This window comes from Eulemur rufifrons, chromosome 9 (genome assembly GCF_041146395.1).
Source record: "Eulemur rufifrons isolate Redbay chromosome 9, OSU_ERuf_1, whole genome shotgun sequence".
Classification (NCBI taxonomy): domain Eukaryota; kingdom Metazoa; phylum Chordata; class Mammalia; order Primates; family Lemuridae; genus Eulemur; species Eulemur rufifrons.
In genome coordinates this window covers 17,265,392-17,285,707 of record NC_090991.1, presented here as the reverse complement: position 1 = coordinate 17,285,707, position 20,316 = coordinate 17,265,392, and the positions used below count along the sequence as shown (strand labels likewise).

The 20,316-nt window shown below is 38.0% G+C and overlaps 1 protein-coding gene across 2 annotated transcripts in view; it reads left to right on the top strand.

Annotated features, from left to right (window-relative positions):
- The first annotated feature begins 306 nt into the window (after nucleotides 1-306).
- Nucleotides 307-20,316, top strand: part of TAOK1 (TAO kinase 1) — a 125,373-nt gene continuing 105,363 nt past the window's right edge. For both annotated transcript variants that reach the window (XM_069482204.1, XM_069482205.1), the window contains exon 1: nucleotides 307-452. The gene's annotated coding sequence lies outside the window, so the exon portion shown is untranslated. The remainder of the gene's footprint in view (nucleotides 453-20,316) is intronic.

Genomic DNA, 20,316 nt, shown 5'->3' with positions numbered 1-20,316 from the left:
GCGGCCTCTCTTCCCTTTGTGAGCGCCCCCTTCCCAGGGGTGGTGGTGGTGGCGGAGGGCTGCGCGTGGGCCCGCCCGCCGAGGGGCCGCGGCGGGGGACCAAGAGGGCCTCGGCTGTGTGAGGACGGGAGGCGGCCGAGGCCCGGGCCGGTTCCCCCGAGGCGCCGGCGGCGGCGGCGGCTCCCGGCACTTCCCCGCGCCATCTTAGCCGAGCCCAAGCTCTGAGGGCGCTTCCTCGACCCTGGTCGTCCCCTCGCCCCCCCCCCCCCGCCCCTTGTCGCAGAGCTTGGGCTGGGCGGCTCGCTGGGGCTCGGGGGGGGGGGGCGGCGGTCTGTCGCCGGGCCCCCTCCTCCTCCTCCTCCTCCTCACTCCTCGCCCTCCAGCGTAGCGGCTACCGGAGCGCTGCAGGGGGCTGCGCCTGCCTACTCCGCCCCAGACCTGTCGGCGAAAGGGTAAGGACACCTTTGCTTTGGGAAAGGGAGACATGGAGGGGGGCGGGGAAATTCAGCCCACTCAGGCCTCTGTGTGGAAGAAGGGATGTGGGGGTGGGGTGGGGGAGGGAGACAGGGAGGGTCCGTGATTCTGTGGGTGGGGTGAAGAAGCTGGTGTGCTGGGCGCCCTCCCGTTTTGAGGGGCAAGAGCAATTCCATTCCTTTTTCCTGAGGGTCACCGGAAGGGGTGGTGGAAGGGGATGTTTCGAGGAAGGTGTGGCCCTCACTAGGAGACTGGGTTGATGTGCACCCCGGTTTAAAGGCTCGAGGTCCCTTTCCTTCTGGTCCTTCTGCTCCTTCTCCTTTGTAGTGTCTGTGTGTTCTAGGGAAGGGAGACTGCTGCGGGTAGCCTGTTGGGTGGATCCCACCCCACCTCAGGAAATCTGTGCCCCTCTTCTGTTGGGATGATGGAAGCGTTTCTCTCCCCCTTCCCTTCCCTTCCCCCTTCCCCATCTTCTAGTCTACTGCAATGCTGCAGAAGTCCAAGGCAGTTTCTTCATACACAGACCCATGTATACACTGGAGGGAGGGGGAGCAGAAGAGGGAAGTAATGGCGCTTCCCTTGGAAAGGTTACTCTTTTTCCTTTGGTTTTAAATCGATGACAGTTCCGTTTTAATACAATTCCCCAGAGATCTGTCTATGGGAAGTATATTTGTTCCTGTTATTGTTGGGGGATTTGGCCTCTTGAGAGGGACCCCTCTTATGTTAGAATAGTTTCGATGCCTCTTTTTGGGAGAGATGTCTGGATTGACATTTTTTGTGAGCAGGTTGGGTTTTTCGTTAGGATTCAAGTGAAATAATTTTGTATCACCCTCATTTCCCTCTTTGTTTTCTTCCTATGACTTTTGTAGTTCATAAGGAATTATTAACGATCCTTACATACAGACTGTCTGATGGACATTTCTCCCCGAACTGTGAATTTCTAAGGTTAATGCTATTTTGTATAACGTTGAAATTGGAGTTTTCTGAAATTGCTTAGTTTACAAACCTTTCTGTAGCGAATGCTTTGTTTTTTAAACATATATTTGCCTAACTATGGTATGGTTTATATTTTGTAGTCCGTAAGTCATTTTTCCACTTCTTTTGCTTCATGTCATATTTATTGTAAAACGAATCGTCTTATCTGGTTTACAGTAGCACTTGTTGGTTTTGTTCTTAGCAGACTAGAAATAAATTAATTAAAAAAATTTAACATTCTAGAAGTGTGTTGCCAAGTGCTTTTTGTGACCAAAGAGTAGTTTTCAAGTCTTGAAGTAGTTTTGATGTACTGTCGCTACTTTTTTTTAAAAGTGTTTAGATTTATTGGTGACATGATTTCAAAGTGTCCATATATGAATTTTAATTGAATTAAATAATTTTTTCGAAAAGTGATGAAGATGACTAAACTATGTATAGATACGAATTGTCTTGATGTTTTACTAATGAGTTGTATTTAGTGTTTTAAGTTTTACTTAGTGATTGACTTATTTTTAAATACCTCCAAATGCCATCTACATTTTATATTGTCATTAAATGTTGTCCATTAGAGCTTTTTTGGTGTGTTTGTTGCATTTTGAAACCTGTTTTAAGATAGGAATTTTTTCTTCTTTTTTTCTGAAACATGTTCCCAGAAAAATAATGACAGGGATTTAAAGATAGTAGTAGTAGTGCCAGCACTAATTTAATTTCTGTCATCCTATTTCATGATTTTGATGTAGGAGACATGGCATGTTAAATAAGTTTTATTAATTTTTTTCCCTCAGAATATGGAATTTTCTTTGCTTTCTTTATTCCCTTTTAATATTCATCTCAATTCATTTAACTTACACAATGCTATTCATTTGAATCTTTATTTCATGACAGAGCTGCATGTTGTAATATGTAGAGTTTTCTCCTACATGGCAAATTATGCCATAATGTCTAGTTCTCTATATTATGGTTTGTTGTCGATAATTAATTCATATGCATTAACATGTATACATTCAGGCATACTCCTCCATAAAGAGTGACTGCTTTTATCTTGGAAAGATGCAGGCAGAGAGGATTTATCAATAAAGGCTACAAAACTTAAGGATGTGCACGGGGTGTAAGTTAACTACTTGCTGTATTTCAGCATACTGAAACTAAGAGGTAGTCTTTCAGACAGCTGAAAACAAACTTTCTTTTCCATAGCTGGTAGGAAGTTTGCCTAAAAGTGGTAAAAGTATGTTCTTGATCAATTAGATAAATGTATTTTGTTTCCCTTCCTGTTTTTCTCAATATTTAAGGATAAATACATTATTAAGGGAAAACTGCCTAAGGGTTATTTCAGATGACCTCTTATGCCACTGTCAGAAACAGAATACTGAGAGCTATTAGTCTGAGTTTATTCCAGATTAGTATGGCACTTCTTATGTTTCTAAATAGTTCATCTGCAAAATGGCAGTGTACATCACTTCCTGTTCTTGCACAACTGGCTCTTTCTCTGGATTCCCTTTTAATGACTTAATTTTTGGCATTCTGATATCCGATTTGTTAATTTGGTTATAATTCTTATGTTTTAGAGATGGAAGAATTTCTAAGAATTAGCTGGGTTTAAAGGCTTTGAATAGTCTAAGTTTAACTTGACAGTAACAAAACATTGCTTCCAAACTGAAAGATAGTATCTCAAATAAATTTAAGGTCTGTGAGGTTTTAAAGAAATACAGCAGTGTACAAGATCAAAAGTATGAGTGAACTGAATAGAAAAAAATTATTGTATTTTTTTATAATACAGATTTTAGGAGAACTGTGAATATGGCAGTTAATTGAATGTGTGTTTGCATAAAACAAGCTTTCTGTATGTCAAGGTATCTACATATTTAGTCCCATGTTATGATGCCATTTCACCAACAAGACGGAAACTGGTTACAGGATACCAGAAAGACTGGATACTCAACTAATCATAAGAGTATAATTTATTTTAAGAATTTTCTGGTTCTTAGTAGACATGAATATTTAGTAAATCAGGAAGTTGTCTAGGGGCCAGTTATTGGCATTGAAATTAGAGTTTAGATTAATCTGTTTTTTTTTTTTTAATTGAGTGGGTCTGGAGAAAGATTAATCTGTTTTCATGTTACTTTGAAATAAATTTTGTGTTTTGCATTTGGCTGATTTGTGTATTAAAATCAGTTAATTTTTCATTTGTATCTCTTTTTGGTTGTCAGTAGTCTCTGTTAACTTATAACAATTAGTTGTACTCATGATAATTTAACCTTTTAGAAATTAGGAGCTTTTTGGACATACTAGCTAAGGGCTGCTGTTCAGGATCATATATAAATGTATCTTTTCAAAAAAGTGTTCTATAGTCAAGTCCTGCATAAAGTTGAGATTGTTTTGTTAAACAAGAGTGCTAACATGTTTATCTGTCTTTAGGCTTCTGTGCTTGTTTATGGCTGGATTTTTTTTTTTTTTAATTTTTATAGAGACAGAGTCTCATTCTGTCACCCAGGCAGGAACTCCTGGGCTCAAGTGATCCTCTTGCCTCAGCCTTCTGAGTAGCTGGGACTGTAGGTGTGCACCACCACACCTGGCTAATTTTTAATTTTTTTGTAGGGATGGGGTCTTGTTATGTTGCCCAGGCTGGGGTAACAGTTATTTCTATATCAGTCCATTCCATTTGTGCTAGAAGCAGACTTTTTGTTCTGGAATACAGCATAAGGCTGTATCTTCTTTTTTTTTTTTTTTTTTTTTTTTTTGAGACAGAGTCTCACTCTGTTGCCCAGGCTAGAGTGAGTGCCGTGGCGTCAGCCTAGCTCACAGCAACCTCAAACTCCTGAGCTCAAGCGATCCTCCTGTCTCAGCCTCCCGAGTAGCTGGGACTACAGGCATGCGCCACCATGCCCGGCTAATTTTTTCTATATATATTTTTAGCTGTCCATATAATTTCTTTCTATTTTTTTTAGTAGAGGTGGGGTCTCGCTCTTGCTCAGGCTGGTCTCGAACTCCTGAGCTCAAACGATCCGCCCACCTCGGCCTCCCAGAGTGCTAGGATTACAGGCGTGAGCCACCGCGCCCGGCCAAGGCTGTATCTTCTTAATGACAAAATTAAGTGGCCAATAAAAGGTGGAAGAGTTTCTCAAAATGTAAGTACCTGACATGTAAATAAAGTAAGTACAAGTTCAGGTTACTAAGTACCTTGCATAATAAGTATACTACAGCCTGCTAAAAATGTCAGTGATAGTTATGTTGTAGGTTATTATTTAAATATAACAAACAGTGAATTGCCCTCTAACTTTAAAGCTGAGAAAGGGCTAATTTTTCCTTTTGATAAATTATTTGATCAATTACTTTTATGCAGATTGAAAAGTAGGTGAATTACTGCATCATTCAGAAAGACATGCAAAATTTAGTTTCTGGGAAAGCTATTAAATAATAAAACGAAACTTTCTGATTTGCAGCCACCAATAGTATTGGTGTCTAATTGTCAATAAAATTGTCACTTAGTATATCTTAATGTCAGCGTTTATTAGCTGTGTAACTTCTTTTTTTTTTTTGAGACAGTCTCGCTTTGTCACCCTGCATAGAGTGCAGTGGGGTCATCATAGCTCACTGCAATCTCAAACTCCTGGGCTCAGGCAATCCTCCTGCCTCAGCCCTCCAGTAGCTGGGACTACAGGCACGGACCACCGTGCCTGGGTAATATTTTTTTCTATTTTTGATAGAGACTAGGTCTCACTCTTGCTCAGGCTGGTCTCGAACTCCTGACCTCAAGCGATCCTCCCGCCTTGGCCTCCAAGAGTGCTAGGAATACAGGTGTGAGCCACCCCGCCTGGCCACTGTATAACGTCTTTATTTAACTTTTAAGCCTCACTTTTTCTATCTATAATAAAAGGATAGTATCTACTTTACAGGGTTGTTAGATTTAAATAGAATAACCCTTGTTAAGTACTTAACATATTGCTTAATACATAGTAAGCACTCAGTAAGTTGGCTGTCACACACTAGCTGATTAATAAATGTTTATGAATGAATATAGGGAGTCTAATACTTTTTTTTTATTTTTTTTTTTTGTTGAGACAGAGTCTCACTTTGTTGCCCAGGCTAGAGTGAGTGCCATGGCGTCAGCTTAGCTCACAGCAACCTCAGACTCCTGGGCTCAAGCAATCCTTCTGCCTCAGCCTCCCGAGTAGCTGGGACTACAGGCATGCGCCACTATGCCTGGCTAATTTTTTCTATATAGATTTTTTAGTTGTCCATATAATGTCTTTCTATTTTTTAGTAGAGATGGGGTCTCGCTCTTGCTCAGGGTGGTCTCGAACTCCTGACCTTGAGCGATCCACCCGCCTCGGCCTCCCAGAGTGTTAGGATTACAGGCGTGAGCCACCGCGCCCGGCCGGGAGTCTAATACTTAAGAGTGAATTGCATTATATAATTTTTTAATTTTTATATTTTATTTTTTGAGACAGAGTCTCGCTTTGTAGCCCAGGCTAGAGTGCCATGGCATCAGCCTTGCTCACAGCAACCTCAAACTCCTGGGCTCAGGTGATCCTCCTGCCTCAGCCTCTGGAGTAGCTGGGACTACAGGTGCGCATCACCACACCCGGCTAATGTTTTCTATTTTTAGTAGAAACAGGTTCTCTTTCTTGCTCAGGCTGGTCTCACACTCCTGAGCTCAAGCGATCCTCCTGCCTCAGCCTCCCAGATTGCTAGGATTACAGGCATGAGCTACCATGCTTGGCCACATTATATAATTTTGATTTGAAGTTAGATTTATACATTTGGAGTCTGACATATATTTTTGAAAGAAATGGTTAGAATATCAAGGTAGCTTACTAACTTTTTGTACCTATAACGGACTACTGCATAGTGCTTAATGCTAATGGGACTTTTCAGTCTATGAGAGGTTTCCTTTTTCCTTTGCTGAACGTAAAGCCTATCTTAAGGAATGAAATTTCCTTTTCCTTTGGTACTTCATTTATTTAAGAAAAATTTGGTATCATTCTTCTACCTTCTAGAGCTCTTTTCAACATCCTTGGCTTTAAGGGCATGCAGAGTACTCATATTCTTCTAAGCCTTTGTATTCAGGTATCCTTTGTATGTGTGTCTTCACCTTGAAAGTGCTTCTTATATTCCAAAATGTATTAATTCAACAAACTTTAAGTGATTAATATGTGCCCTAAAGATACTGTTCCTGCTCTGGAGGAATTCTGTCTTCTCAATTTTCCACCTCCTTAATAGTTTTCTCAAGCTAGATTTTCATAGGAAAGCAAGGACTTTCCTATGATTGTCAGTTACTTTAAGCCAGTGCTTTCAAACTTTAGGTTGTGACCTATTGATGGCTTGTGAATTCAATTTAGTGAGTCATAGTAACAATTTTTAAAAAATGGGAAATGTCAGAGTGTGGTGCATAAGTAAGAATAAATATTATCATGGGACACTTTTGTTTGCCATATTTTTACATATTCTGATTACCCAGTTACAGTTTTTTGAAATTTCTTTTTTGCCTTATCCCTTTTACTTTTAATCTCGTATCTCTGAAGTATGCTTGTTTTTATTTGTTTTTTTCCTTTTCCTTTCAACAACTTCTCTTTAATCTCTCCTGACTCCTCTCTAGTCTGTTTGGTCATATTGGGTATATTTAACTTTCTTAGGTCTCAAAGCTTGGAGGATACTGAGGACTTTGTCTAAAAGATCCTGGGTGGATACCAACAGTTTTGGTATGATGGTAACTTCTGAGGAAACTTTGGGGAACATATATTATTACTATCTAATGTCACACCATATGTGTGAGAGCAGTTTCTCTTGAATTGCAGAATTTATTTAAAGAAAGAAAACTTTTAATTTGGAGCATATTAAAAAAAATATCTTTTTATTTGGGGGCATATATAGATTTAAAGATATTAATTGTAATATGTATGTTCATAAAATTTATTATGTGACTAATTGAATCTATTAAATAAATATATTAAGTATATTTAAAAAATTTCAACATACTTCAGTATATTACATCAAATCATAATCCTTATGTTTTCGTTTTTTTTTTTTTTTTTCCGAGACAGAGTCTCACTTTGTCACCTGGGCTAGAGTTCTGTGGCATCAGTCTAGCTCACAGCAACCTCAAACTCTTGGGCTCAAGAGATCCTCTTGCCTCAGCCTCCCGAGTAGCTGGCCTGCTGGTGCATGCCACCATGCCTGGCTAATTTTTTCTATTTTTAGTAGAGACAGGGTCTCGCTGTTGCTCAGGCTGGTCTTGAACTCCTGAGCTCAAGCAGTCCTCCCGCCTCGGCCTCCCAGCGTGCTGGGATTACAGGCATGAGCCACTGTGCCTGGCCTTGGTTGATGTTTTTAATCCATTGGTGATAGGAATCATAAGTCTCTGGTTTGTGTTTTGGATTGATTTCTTCCAATCTGTTCCCATAGAGACTGAGAAAGCGGTTCTAGAATAAGTTGATGAACAGCATTACTGAACAAGGTCAAGGTTTTTCCTTTTTTAGAATTGGGGAATTTAGTGTCACTGAAAATTGGAAAAGCTTTGTCTCTTTGCCAAAAGCATCCTTATCCTTGACTGTACTTGATAAGGAAACTTTTTTCTTCATTGTTGCACAGGAACTCTGTTATATGTCATAGTATTTAATATATAGTATTTAAGTAATCTCATGTTGTGTAAATGGTAGATGATGATAATAATATTTTATAAGGACCCTCACATGATAAGAGTACAGTATTTTATTTGGTTTGGTTTACTTGAATTGCCCAGAAGGACAATATAATGTGCTAACTTTTCAGATTTCTTTACTTTAACAATAGTTGATAGTGGTAATAAGTTTTTGCATTCTCTAGAAAAGGACAAATAATTTGAAAATGGAGTAATTAAAAGATCTTTTTATCTTCAGTTTAGGTAGTAACAAAGTATTTTTGTGTTTTATGTATGAATGTTCACTTCTATAAAATAATGCCATAAAACTTTAATCAAGAATAAAAAGATTGTAAGTAGGAAAATAAGTGAAAATATTTCTATTTAGGAAGAAATGTACTATAATAGAGAAACTTGAATGCTAGCAATAGAAAGTTTCTGTTTTTGTTTACCTTTTTTTTTGGAACAGGGTCTTCAGGGTCTTGCTCTGTTGCCTGGGCTAGAGTGCAGTGGTGTTATCATTGGCTTACTGCAATCTCCAATTCCTGGGTTTAAGCGATCCTCCTCCCTCAGCCTTCCAAGTAGCTGGGACTACAGGCCCACACCACCAAGACTGGCTGAAATTTTTTTCTAACTTTTGTAGAGATGGGGTTCTCACTGTGTTGCTCAGGCTGATCTTGAACTCGTGGGCTCAAGCGATCCTCCCACCTCTTGCTCCCAAAGTGCTAGAATTACAGGCTTGAACTACTGTGCCTGGCCTCTTTTTTTACCTTTTCATTGAACTAATTATACATACTAATGTATAATAAACTGGCTGGAGAGAACTACTACCTTCAAGAATAGCATAGTTTTACAGGAAAATAAAAATATTGTTGATATGTGAATTTTGTTTTTGTAATATGTATAGATAATTAGATAAGTTAGAAGACTAAGTTTCACAAGAGAGTTTATTGCTGTGGTAAAAGATGTTACACCAAACCAATGAGGATTACTGCCAAATGAATTTATTTTTCCTCTGGTTGTATACATAATGGAATAGATGCTGTTTATTATTTAATAATAAGACAAATCATAAGAGAGGTGTTTTTTTGTTTTTGCATTTAGTAGTTTTAATATTGGAATTGGATATGTATTTTATGCCTATAAACAGGGCCAAATGTGATTTGTAAAATTGTTTTTTTTTTTACCTACATGAATGGACTTAGTTTGGAAGTTGTATAATTTGAGAACTTTAAATAGGAATCAAATAAAGAACTTTCATTTCTTTCTTTTTTTTTTTTTAAGAGACAGGGTCCTCACTCTGTTGCCCAGGCTATAGTGCTGTGGCACCATCATAGCTCACTATAACCTCCAGTTCCTGGGCTCAGGCAATCCTCCCACCTTAGCCGCCCAAGTAGCTGGGAGTACAGACATGTACCACCACGTCCGGGTAATTTTTTTATTTTTTGTAGAAATAGAATCTTGCTGTGTTGCCCAAGCTGGTCTCAAACTCCTGGGCTCAAGCAATTCTCCCACTTCAGCCTCCCAAAGTGCTAGGATTACAGGCAAGAGCCACTGTGCCTGGTAGTTGCTTTTTTTAAATAATGTATTATTCTTTCAAAAATTTACCTTAAGTTGGAGAATTAGCTTCCTGATATTTTATATGCTGTCTACTCTACATAACTAAATTTAACAAGGCATCTGGTTAACTTAAGAGCCTTGTAAATACAGATTTTCATTCAGCCTTTCATGTAATGGCTTGGAATATATTAGGGTAGGAATGGTGAAATAGATATAGTAAGCAAATGTTAAAAAGTGTCTTATGAGTATCTTTGAGGTGGGAAATCCAGTCATTAACAATAAAATGATTCTATTGTTGAAATACAGAATGTTTGTTAAAATAAGTAAAACAATTATGATATAAAAACTGTCTAATTTTTTTGACAATATGTAAAATACACTATCATTCTGTTTTTTGTTTTCTTTTAAGAAATGATGCTTTGCTTTGTTGCCCAGGCTGGTTGGTACGCAGTGGCTATTCACAGGCGCAATCATAGATGGTATACTGCAACCTCAAACTCCTGGACTCAAGCAATCCTCCCACCTCAGCCTCTTGAGTAGCTGGGACTATAGGCATGTGCCACCAAGTCTGGCTACCATTCATTCTGTTTTTTTTTTTTTTTGAGACAGAGTCTCACTCTGTTGCCCAGGCTAGAGTGAGTGCCGTGGCGTCAGCCTAGCTCACAGCAACCTCAAACTCCTGAGCTCAAGCGATCCTCCTGTCTCAGCCTCCCGAGTAGCTGGGACTACAGGCATGCACCATCATGCCCGGCTAATTTTTTCTATATATATTTTTAGCTGTCCATATAATTTCTTTCTATTTTTAGTAGAGATGGGGTCTCGCTCTTGCTCAGGCTGGTCTCGAACTCCTGAGCTCAAACGATCCGCCCACCTCGGCCTCCCAGAGTGCTAGGATTACAGGCGTGAGCCACCTCGCCCGGCCTCATTCTGTTTTTTAACAAAAATTGTATTGGATAAAAGTTAGGTGAAATGGTATCCCATATTTTAGTACCTATTATTTTACTTTATTCCAGTAGCACTGTGATATGAGATTCAAAAATTCTTTTGAAATTGTATTCTTTTTAAAATCTTTTTGAAGCATAGTCATTAAACCGGTTGGTTTACTCATGCTGTAGTAAATTCAGAAATCAGTTTCAATTTTATATTTTTTTGAGGATTTATATAATTATAATTTGTGATTTGTTGGTATGTACTATGAAAACACCCAATCAAAATGATGATTGATAGAATTTGAATTTGAAGACCACCAATTTGGCTAGGTACAGTGGTTCACATCTGTAATCCTGCACCTTGGGAGGCCGAGGTGGGAAGATCACCTGAAGCCAGGAGTTTGAAACCAACCTTTGCAACATAGTGGGACCCTGTCTCTTAAAAAAAATAAAAATAATAAAAAAGACCACCAGTGTAGCCAGTGAGCTATGTCTTTCATATCACAATAGGATTCAGCAATGACACATATATTAATTATATCTTTTGAGTACTGCATTCTAGGCACTGTGGCTATCAAAATAGGTTCAGTAATAACACATCTTCATTCAATATACATTTTTTGTGTGCTATTTTCTAGATACTGTGTCAGGATACAGAAATAAATAAGATACCCTTCCATTCTGCAGTTTAGTAGAGATACAGACTTGCACGTAAATACATACAATGATGTGGTGCAATTTTGTATTGACAAAAAAAGTATTGACATTTTGGGTAGAATAATTTCATTTTTGGGGGGATCTGTGCTATGCATTATAGAATATTTTGCAGTATCCTGGCTTTTACCCATTTGATGCCAGTAGCACCCCTTCCCCCTTAGTTATGATGATCAAAAATGTCTTCATACTTTGCCACATGTCCCCTAGGGAGGAAAATAACCTCTGATTGAGAACCACTGGTGTAGCATGCTGAGGTGGTAAGTGGAATGTACAAAGAGCTGTTATATAATAGTACAGGTAAAGTAAAGGGTTGTATAGGTGGAATGATTCCTTAGGGAGTGAGCTTTTATATGGGTCTTCAGGAAAAGTAGGAGTAGAAGGGGTATTATATACCTAAGAGTGTGAATGATCAACATCTAAGAGGTTGATTACTGATAGTTTGTGGCTGTAGATCATTTATGTGGTTTGGGATGGGTATTTGGTAAAATGAAGCTGAAAAATTACTTTGAGCCATGTCTTTTTTCTTTCTTTTTAACTATTTATTAATAATAGAGATGTAATTAATGCAGCAAAATGTATAAGTATTAAGTGTAAGCTTGTTGAATTTTTGCAGATATATATGCTCCTATAACCACCACACAGAACAAGATGTAGAGCATTTCTAGCACTTCTTACAATTGTTTCTTGAAGGGCCATTTTTGTTGTGCATCTAATTGATGTGAAAAATCATATAAAAACAGGAGTGTGATATCAAATTTGTGTTTTAAAAAGATTATTCTAGAGGAATTGTGGAGAATGGATGGGCAGAAATAATATGTAAGGAGGTTGGTTAGGAGGTTAATACAGAAGTCTAATTGAGGAGTAGAGCTGACATGTATTTGAGAGAGGTTAAGGTAGAAAAATTGGTAGAATTTGGGGCTTATTACAATTAGGGGAAAGGATACATTGAGGATGACTTTATTTTGCAAGAGAACAAGAGGAAAATAATGATTTTGTCATAGATTGTGTATCAGTCAGGAGAGACTAGGTTATGTTGTAGTAACATACAATTCAAAAAATTTCAGTGGCTTTTAACAAAACAATTTTTTGGCTTGTGTATGTTATATATATATTGGCAATAGTGGGGTTGGGATTCTGCTTGTTTTTTCTCTGCAGAATGTCAGGCTGGTAGAGGCTCCATCTCAACACATGGCTCTGTGATCTCCATGGCAACGGGAGGGGGACTGTTGCCACTAGCTCACTGGCTCTTAAAGTCTCTCTACCTAGAAAAAGGACATGTTACTTAGTCTAATAGTTCATTGGCCAAAGGAAGTCATATGTCCTTGAGAGATTTCACAGAGGGTAAGGGAGTGCAGTTTTATTCTGTGTCCTGAAGAAAAGGAGACCTGAACTGTTTCAGCCATGGTAAATATTTATCATGTGTCATATTTAGTCTTTTAAAAAGCGTGAATTATGTTGAAATTTATGGTAAGAATTTTTGTAGTTATAAAGGCCACCATTTATTGAGCAGTTACTATGTGCCAGGTCCTGTAAGATATATTTCTTTTTAAATTTTATTACGTCCTTGCAAGATAGATGGCAGTCCCTTTCTATAATCATGGGTTTTTCTTTTTTTTTTTTTGGAGACAGTCTCACTCTGTTGCCCGGGCTAGAGTGCTGTGGTGTCAGCCTAGCTCACAGCAACCTCAAACTCCTGGGCTCAAGTGATCCTCCTGCCTCAGCCTCCTGAGTAGCTGGGACTACAGGCATGCGCCACCATTCCCGGCTAATTTTTTCTTTTCTTTTTTTTTGAGACAGCGTCTTGCTTTGTTGCTCAGGCTAGAGTGAGTGCCGTGGCGTCAGCCTAGCTCACAGCAACCTCAAACTCCTGGGCTTAAGCGATCCTACCGCCTCAGCCTCCCGAGTAGCTGGGACTACAGGCATGTGCCACCATGCCCGGCTATTTTTTTCTATATATTTTTTAGTTGGCCAGATAATTTCTTTCTATATTTAGTAGAGACGGGGGTCTCGCTCTTGCTCAGGCTGGTCTCGAACTCCTGACCTCAAGCTATCCTCTCACCTTGGCCTCCCAGAGTGCTAGGATTACAGGCATGAGCCACCGTGCCTAGCCTCTTTTTTTTTTTTTGAAAATTATTTTTACCCAGAGCCACGCCGAAGAAGCGTTGAGCTAGTGGACTCTAGTAATCATGGGTTTTGAATTCATAAGGAGAGTAAATTCATTTGTGGTTCTTTATGTCCTCTACTTCCTTGTAATGGTTGACACTATTTATCATCTCCTTCCTTCTTAAAACCTTTATTTTACTGATTCTTCTGACTGCTTCTAATTGTGGCTGTCTCTCAACACTTCATGGTTTTCTCTGTCTCCCTCTCTTCTCACTGCCTCCCCTCCCATCCTTTATACTCAACTGCCTACCTGAGATTTCTTATACTTCTTGGATATCCTGTGGGCACATCAGGTTTAACACATCTAGATTGAACTCATTTTCTTCATCTCCTCAGGCAAAAGCTTCTCCTATTTACCTGCCTATTTCAATGTTAATGATTTTTTTTTTTTTTTTTTTTTCTTTTGAGAGAAGGTCACTCTGTTGCCCAGGCTGGAGTGCAGTGGCATGATCATAGCTGACTGCAACGTTGTACTCCTGCACTCAAGTGGTCCCCCTGCCTCAGCTTCCTAAGTAGCTGAGACTACAGGTGTGCACCACCATGCCTGGCTATTTTTTTTTTAATGTTTTGTAGAGACAGGGGTCTTGCTGTGTTGCCCAGGCTGGTCTTGAACTCCTGGCCTCAACCAATCCTCCCACCTTGGCTCCCAAAGTGCTGGGATTACAGGCATGAGCCACCGTGCCTGGCCATAACGTGTTTTTAGTCAGCTTTACCAAGGTATAACTTACTTGCAGTAAATTCATACATTTTTAGTGTACAGATCAGTGACTTTTAGCAAGCACCTTAGTGAAGATATAGAACACTTTTATTCCTCCCAAAATTCTCTAGGCCCCTTTGCAATCAGTCTCTTCCCACTTTTATTCCTGAGCAGCCACTGCTGTGATTTCTATTACTGTAAATCAGATTAGTCTTTTCTAGAGTTTTATACAAATGGAATTATGGATGTTATCAGTAGTTCATTTCTTTTTATTGCTTAGTAATAATCCAGTGTTTGGATATGCCACAGTTTGTTTATTCATTCACCTGCTGATTGATATTTGAATCATTTCCAGCTTTTGGCTATTATGAATAAAGATGCTGTGAACATTTGTATGTAAGCCTTTTTTATGGACATATATTTTTATTTCTGTTAATAACTTTTCTGAAGTCTTCCAGGTTAGAAATTTTGGGATTGTTTTAGATTCTTTTAATCTCTTTCCTCACCTGTATTCATACAATTGGTTATGAAGTCATGGGATTTCTTCTTTTGAAATTTGTTTCATTCTTCTCATTTCTAGGTATCTGTAGCATTCTTGTGAGAAGCTATTTTTAAAAAATTTTTGTGGAGCCTTGTTATAGGAGTAAGAGATATAAGAATGATAATGCAGGTGGTGTATTTGGTGAGTGAGGTTTATAGTCAGGTGAGGATGCTGACTTTGTTGAGAGGATGGTACTGACATTGATGTTATAGGATGGGAAAGAGGGCTGTTGCTGTTGGACATACTTTATCCTTGTAGGTAACATTTTAGTCCCTGTTCTTGTTGGTAGTTTTATTCTTTTTGCCTGTTTTTGTTTGTTTGTTTTGTTTTGTTGTGTATTAATGGGTATGTGGTGAAAAATTGTATTATCATGGATGTTCCCATTGCTATGTGAACTTGAGCAAATCACTTAATCTCTCTGGGCCTCAATTTTATCATCTTTAAAGTGGGAATAATAATAATACTTTTCACAGAATGTTGTTAAGAGGATTAGATGCATTATTATATGTACAGCTCTTAGAATAGTTCCTGGCATATTGTATTACATAAATGTTAGCTAGTATTAAGTCTGCATTACTTCAAAGGCTGTCTTGTCTTCTCCCAGTTCCTCTTACATATTGCTGTAAGATTTCTCTCCTAGTATAGCACTCTTATTTTACTTGTTTAAACCTACAAAGGTATTTAATGTATCATCTGACAACTGCTTGTGCACATTTTTTTACAAACAATAAAGTGCTTAAATAAATTTTTACAAATGTATCTGCTGCTCAAATTAAACTATAGAAACTTTCCAACATTCTAGGAGGCTCTCTTGTCCCTTCCACCTCAACCCTCCCACATCTGTTCTGACTTTTTACCATACATTATTTTTGTAAATAATTCTTCTGTTTAGTTTTTAAGGTTATCTGTGATTGGCCCCTCCATATCTATGCAGCCTTATCTCCCATTACTGCCTATCACACCACCTTTGTTATACCCTCTCTGTGTTCATGATGTCTCTTTAGTGCCCTTTTGATCTCATCTGTCCTGTTTTCTCTGTCCATTCAAATCCTCTTCTATGAAATTGTCCCCAACTGCTTCAGCTTATACTGTCCTTGTTTTTCTCTAAGTTCTTTTTGTCTGATTATCAGTGTCCCAGTTTAGTACTTAATGAGATATATTTCTTGTTTTGAAAGTACTTAATTTTCTTAGCTTTTGGTAGGGCTATGGTTATTTTGTATCCCTTCCTTTTAATGCCTAGCATAGGACATATAGTACTAATTGTTAGTCGAATAGAATCTAATTTTTTTTTTTTTTTTTTAAGAAACAGGGTCTGGCTGTGTTGCCCAGGCTGGATGGAGTACAATGGGGCGATCATAGATAACTGCAGCCTCAAACTCCTGGGCTCAAGTGATCTTCTTGCCTCAGCCTCCTGAGTAGCTGGGACTATAGGTGTGTGCCACCACACCCAGCTAATACTTGAATTTTTAAAGTTTAGTCATGTTAGATAGCAACTAGCAATCATAGTAGAGAATTTGACAGTGAACTAGGACAACTATTTATAAAACCACAGGAAGTAAAAAGCACAGCACAGCTCCACAAACTTGTATAAATCTTGAGGCTATCCCATTATTAGATTATAGTAGAATCAGAAATGCTGAACCCATGGGAATTGCTTGTGTGGATTACAGTAGGTCTGTGAACTTACGGAGGTTATATGCAGTTTGCTATGTATGTGCATATGTGCATTTTTCTGGGGTAAGAATTCATAAGTTAATTGGATTTTCAGAGGTATTTGTCACTCAAAAAACAGTAAGATCTTGTGATCTAGCAAAAAATGGCATTTTATAGATGAGACAACTGAGGCTCAAAGATAATTAACATACGAGCGGGGTGGCTCATACATATAGTCATTGTTACTCATAATGATGATCCTGAGTCAGCGGGAAAATATTAACTGGGTTCAGTGAGCCCTGCCTTATAAAAAGGGAAATAAGACTGCATGGAGGTATCTAATACAGTTAGGAAATATTTTCATCCCAAATGGTTAAAATAAACTTTAAAAAAAATTGAGGTGAAACTCACATAACATAAAATTAACCATTTTAAAGTGACCAGTGACATTTAGTACATTTGCAATGTTGTGTAGCCACCACGTTTGTCTGTGTTCCAAAGCATTTTCCTCACCCCAAATGTAAACCCTGCACCCATTTAGCAGTTGCTTCCTATTCTCCCCTCTCGTCTGCTCCTGATAATCACCCATTGGCTTCTTTTACTTAGCATAAAGTTTTGGAGCTTCATCCATATTTTAGCATGTCTGTTACTTTTTATGCCTGAGTAATATTCCATTATATGCATATACTACAGTTTCTTTATTCATTCATATGTTGATGGACATTGGGGCTGTTTTTTACCTTTTACCTATTGTGAGTAGTGCTAATGTGAACATGCTTGTATATGTGCTTGTTTTTAGTTCTTTGGGGTGTATCCCTAGAATTGAAATTGTTGGGTCATATGATAATCCTGTGTTTAACTTTTTGAGGAATTGCCAACTAGTTTCCACAACAGCTGAACCATTTTACATTACCACAGAAATGTATGAGGGTTCCAGTTTCTTCGCATCCTCTCCAACAGTTATTTCACATTGAAAAAAATTTATTATAATCATCCTAGTGAGTGTGAAGTGGTACCTCTTTGTGGTTTTGATTTGCATTTTCCTAGTGACTAAAGATATTGAGCATCTTTTCATGTGCTTGTTGGCCATTTGTGTCTTCTGTGGAAAAATATAAAATTTTTGATTCTCAGGTATGTTTTAGTTATCAAGAAAAATCTTTGAAGATATAAAGTATTTGGTGTTACTATGTAATCAAGTGCCAAACAGTTTGGCACAAAGTACTGTGGTAATTACAAAAAGATGTGGTGAAACTGGTTTAAACTTTGTCTAGAAGGTCGTGTTTATGACCCCTTATAACATTATGTACAATTATAAACTTTAATGCATATAAACTAGTTTTGGGGCTTTTGTAACTTCAAATATTTGAATATTGACCTTTGACATGGCATTGAAAAATGTCCATTCAGTTTTCTGCATTAAAAATGCACAAATTTTGAAGTTATAGATCTTAAATCACTTGCTTTCAGGTGGCTAACATAAAAACATATAATACATTAAATAATAAAAATAAACAGGTGAAACTAAAGATAGGATAACAAGATGAATCCTCTAGTAAAATACACTGAAGATATCCATGATATTCACTACTGAAAGAAGTGAACTGAGAATTTTTCTGTTCTTCCTTATTTCTTTTTTTTTTTTTTTTTTTTTTTTTTTTGAGACAGAGTCTCACTCTGTTGCCCGGGCTAGAGTGAGTGCCATGGCGTCAGCCTAGCTCACAGCAACCTCAAACTCCTGGGCTTAAGCGATCCTACTGCCTCAGCCTCCCGAGTAGCTGGGACTACAGGCATGCGCCACCATGCCCGGCTAATTTTTTGTATATATATATTTTAGTTGTCCATATAATTTCTTTCTATTTTTAGTAGAGACGGGGTCTCACTCCTGTTCAGGCTGGTCTTGAACTCCTGACCTCGAGCGATCCACCCGCCTCGGCCTCCCAGAGTGCTAGGATTACAGGCGTGAGCCACCGCGCCCGGCCTGTTCTTCCTTATTTCAAAGCATGAAGAGAAATAGTCACATGCAAGATTCACAGTACCCATTAGCTTTAATGGGAAAAAAGCCAGTTATTCACAGAGAAGTGTTAGAGAAATTAATTGGATCATCAGAAAAGGGTTTGTTATATATATTGGAAATAAATATAACAAATTAAATAAATAGAGCATATTGAGTGGGTTGTTTCTTTAGTGCAAGCTGAAGGTATACATTTGTCATCTTTTAACCTTGTTTAATTTTAAAATTATGTTGAGTAAAATATTTTTAACTGATCTTGAGATTTTAGTTTCCCTTCTTGGAATTATATTCAGTGTCATGTTTGGTGTTGTAGAGAGCCAAATTTTGAACTCTTTAACTTTCTAAAAGGGTTAGTAATCATCTTCAGGACTGAGTTATCTTTTATTCTTTATATCTTTTAGTTTATTATTTAATAAATATTTGTTAAATGAAATTGCAGTTGTTTTTATATTTGTCTCTTCCACTTAATCTTTTCTGAATTCCATGGTAAAGGCCTAGTAAATATTGAATGAATTATGCTTATTTTGGTTTACCAGTTTGTTTAGATAATTGTCTAGTTACACTGCATGAAAGCAAGTTGGCTTAAACTTGATAGAAATAAGAATACTTGATCTTCTTGCCCCATTTTCCTCATGAGTTATTGTGTATATTTGGATATTGGAACATGGACCAATATAAAACATTATTGTTAATGATTTGCTATGATAATTATATCTTTTAACTTACGGTCAAAAGTGATGTTTTCTTGCTTTATTACATCTTTTAAAGGATGATTTGCTCCTTTTTGTATGTTATTGCCCTTTTATTTAAAGAAGTATTACAATAATTTCTTAGAATAAAATGTGTCTTTCAGTTTGCTAATATTCTGGTATAACATAAAAATACATTAACTGCGAAGGGATTAGTATTGTGAAAACTTGATATTTCTTCCATAGGATTAATTATAGAAATCAAAGTGGTGTCATCTTAATACATAGCTCCCAGTAGTTAAGGGCTTACAATTTTGGGGATTTCACTAAAGAGCCAGGTATTCTTTTTTGTATTTAAAATATTGCGATTTTAGGCTTACAGAAATGGGGCAGAATTAGTACAGAGTATTCAGGTATGTCCTTCACTCAGCTTTCTCTAATGTTACTCAACCATAAAATAATTATGAAGACATGGAAATTTATATCGGTACAATACGATGAATTTAACCTCAGCCTTTATTTGAATTTTACCTATTTTTTTCACTAATGGTCCTTTTCTGTTCTAGGATTCAATCTGGAATCTCGCCCTACAGTTAGTTATGTGTCCTTGATCTCCTCCAATCTGTGATGGTACCTCAGCCTTTCCTTGTCTTTCATGACTTTGACACTTTTCTTAAACTTGACTATTGATAAGTACAGGTCAGTTATTTTTAAAATGTCTTTCAGTTTGGGTTTATTTGGCATTTTCTCGTGGTAAGATTGAGGATATATATTTTTGTCACTAATACCACTGAGTGATCCTGTACCCGTGTCTGGCTTCAACCACCCAAGTAGCTAGGACTACAGGCACATGCCACCTTGTCCCGATAATTTTTAAGTTTTTTGTAGAGAGAGTCTCACTGTGTTGCCCAGGCTCGTCTCGAACTCCTGGCCTCAAGCAATCCCCTCCTTTCGGCCTCCCAAAGTGCTAGGATTACAGGCATGGCCACTTTGCCTGACTTTGTCCTATACTTTCTTAGAGAAGTTTTTTTTTTTTTTTTGAGACAGAGTCTCGCTTTGTTGCCCGGGCTAGAGTGAGTGCCGTGGCATCAGCCTAGCTCACAGCAACCTCAAACTCCTGGGCTCAAGAGATCCTACTGCCTCAGCCTCCCGAGTAGCTGGGACTACAGGCATGCGCCACCATGCCCGGCTAATTTTTTTTGTGTGTATATATATATATATATATTTTAGTTGGCCAGATAATTTCTTTCTATTTTTTTTTAGTAGAGACGGGGTCTCACTCTTGCTCAGG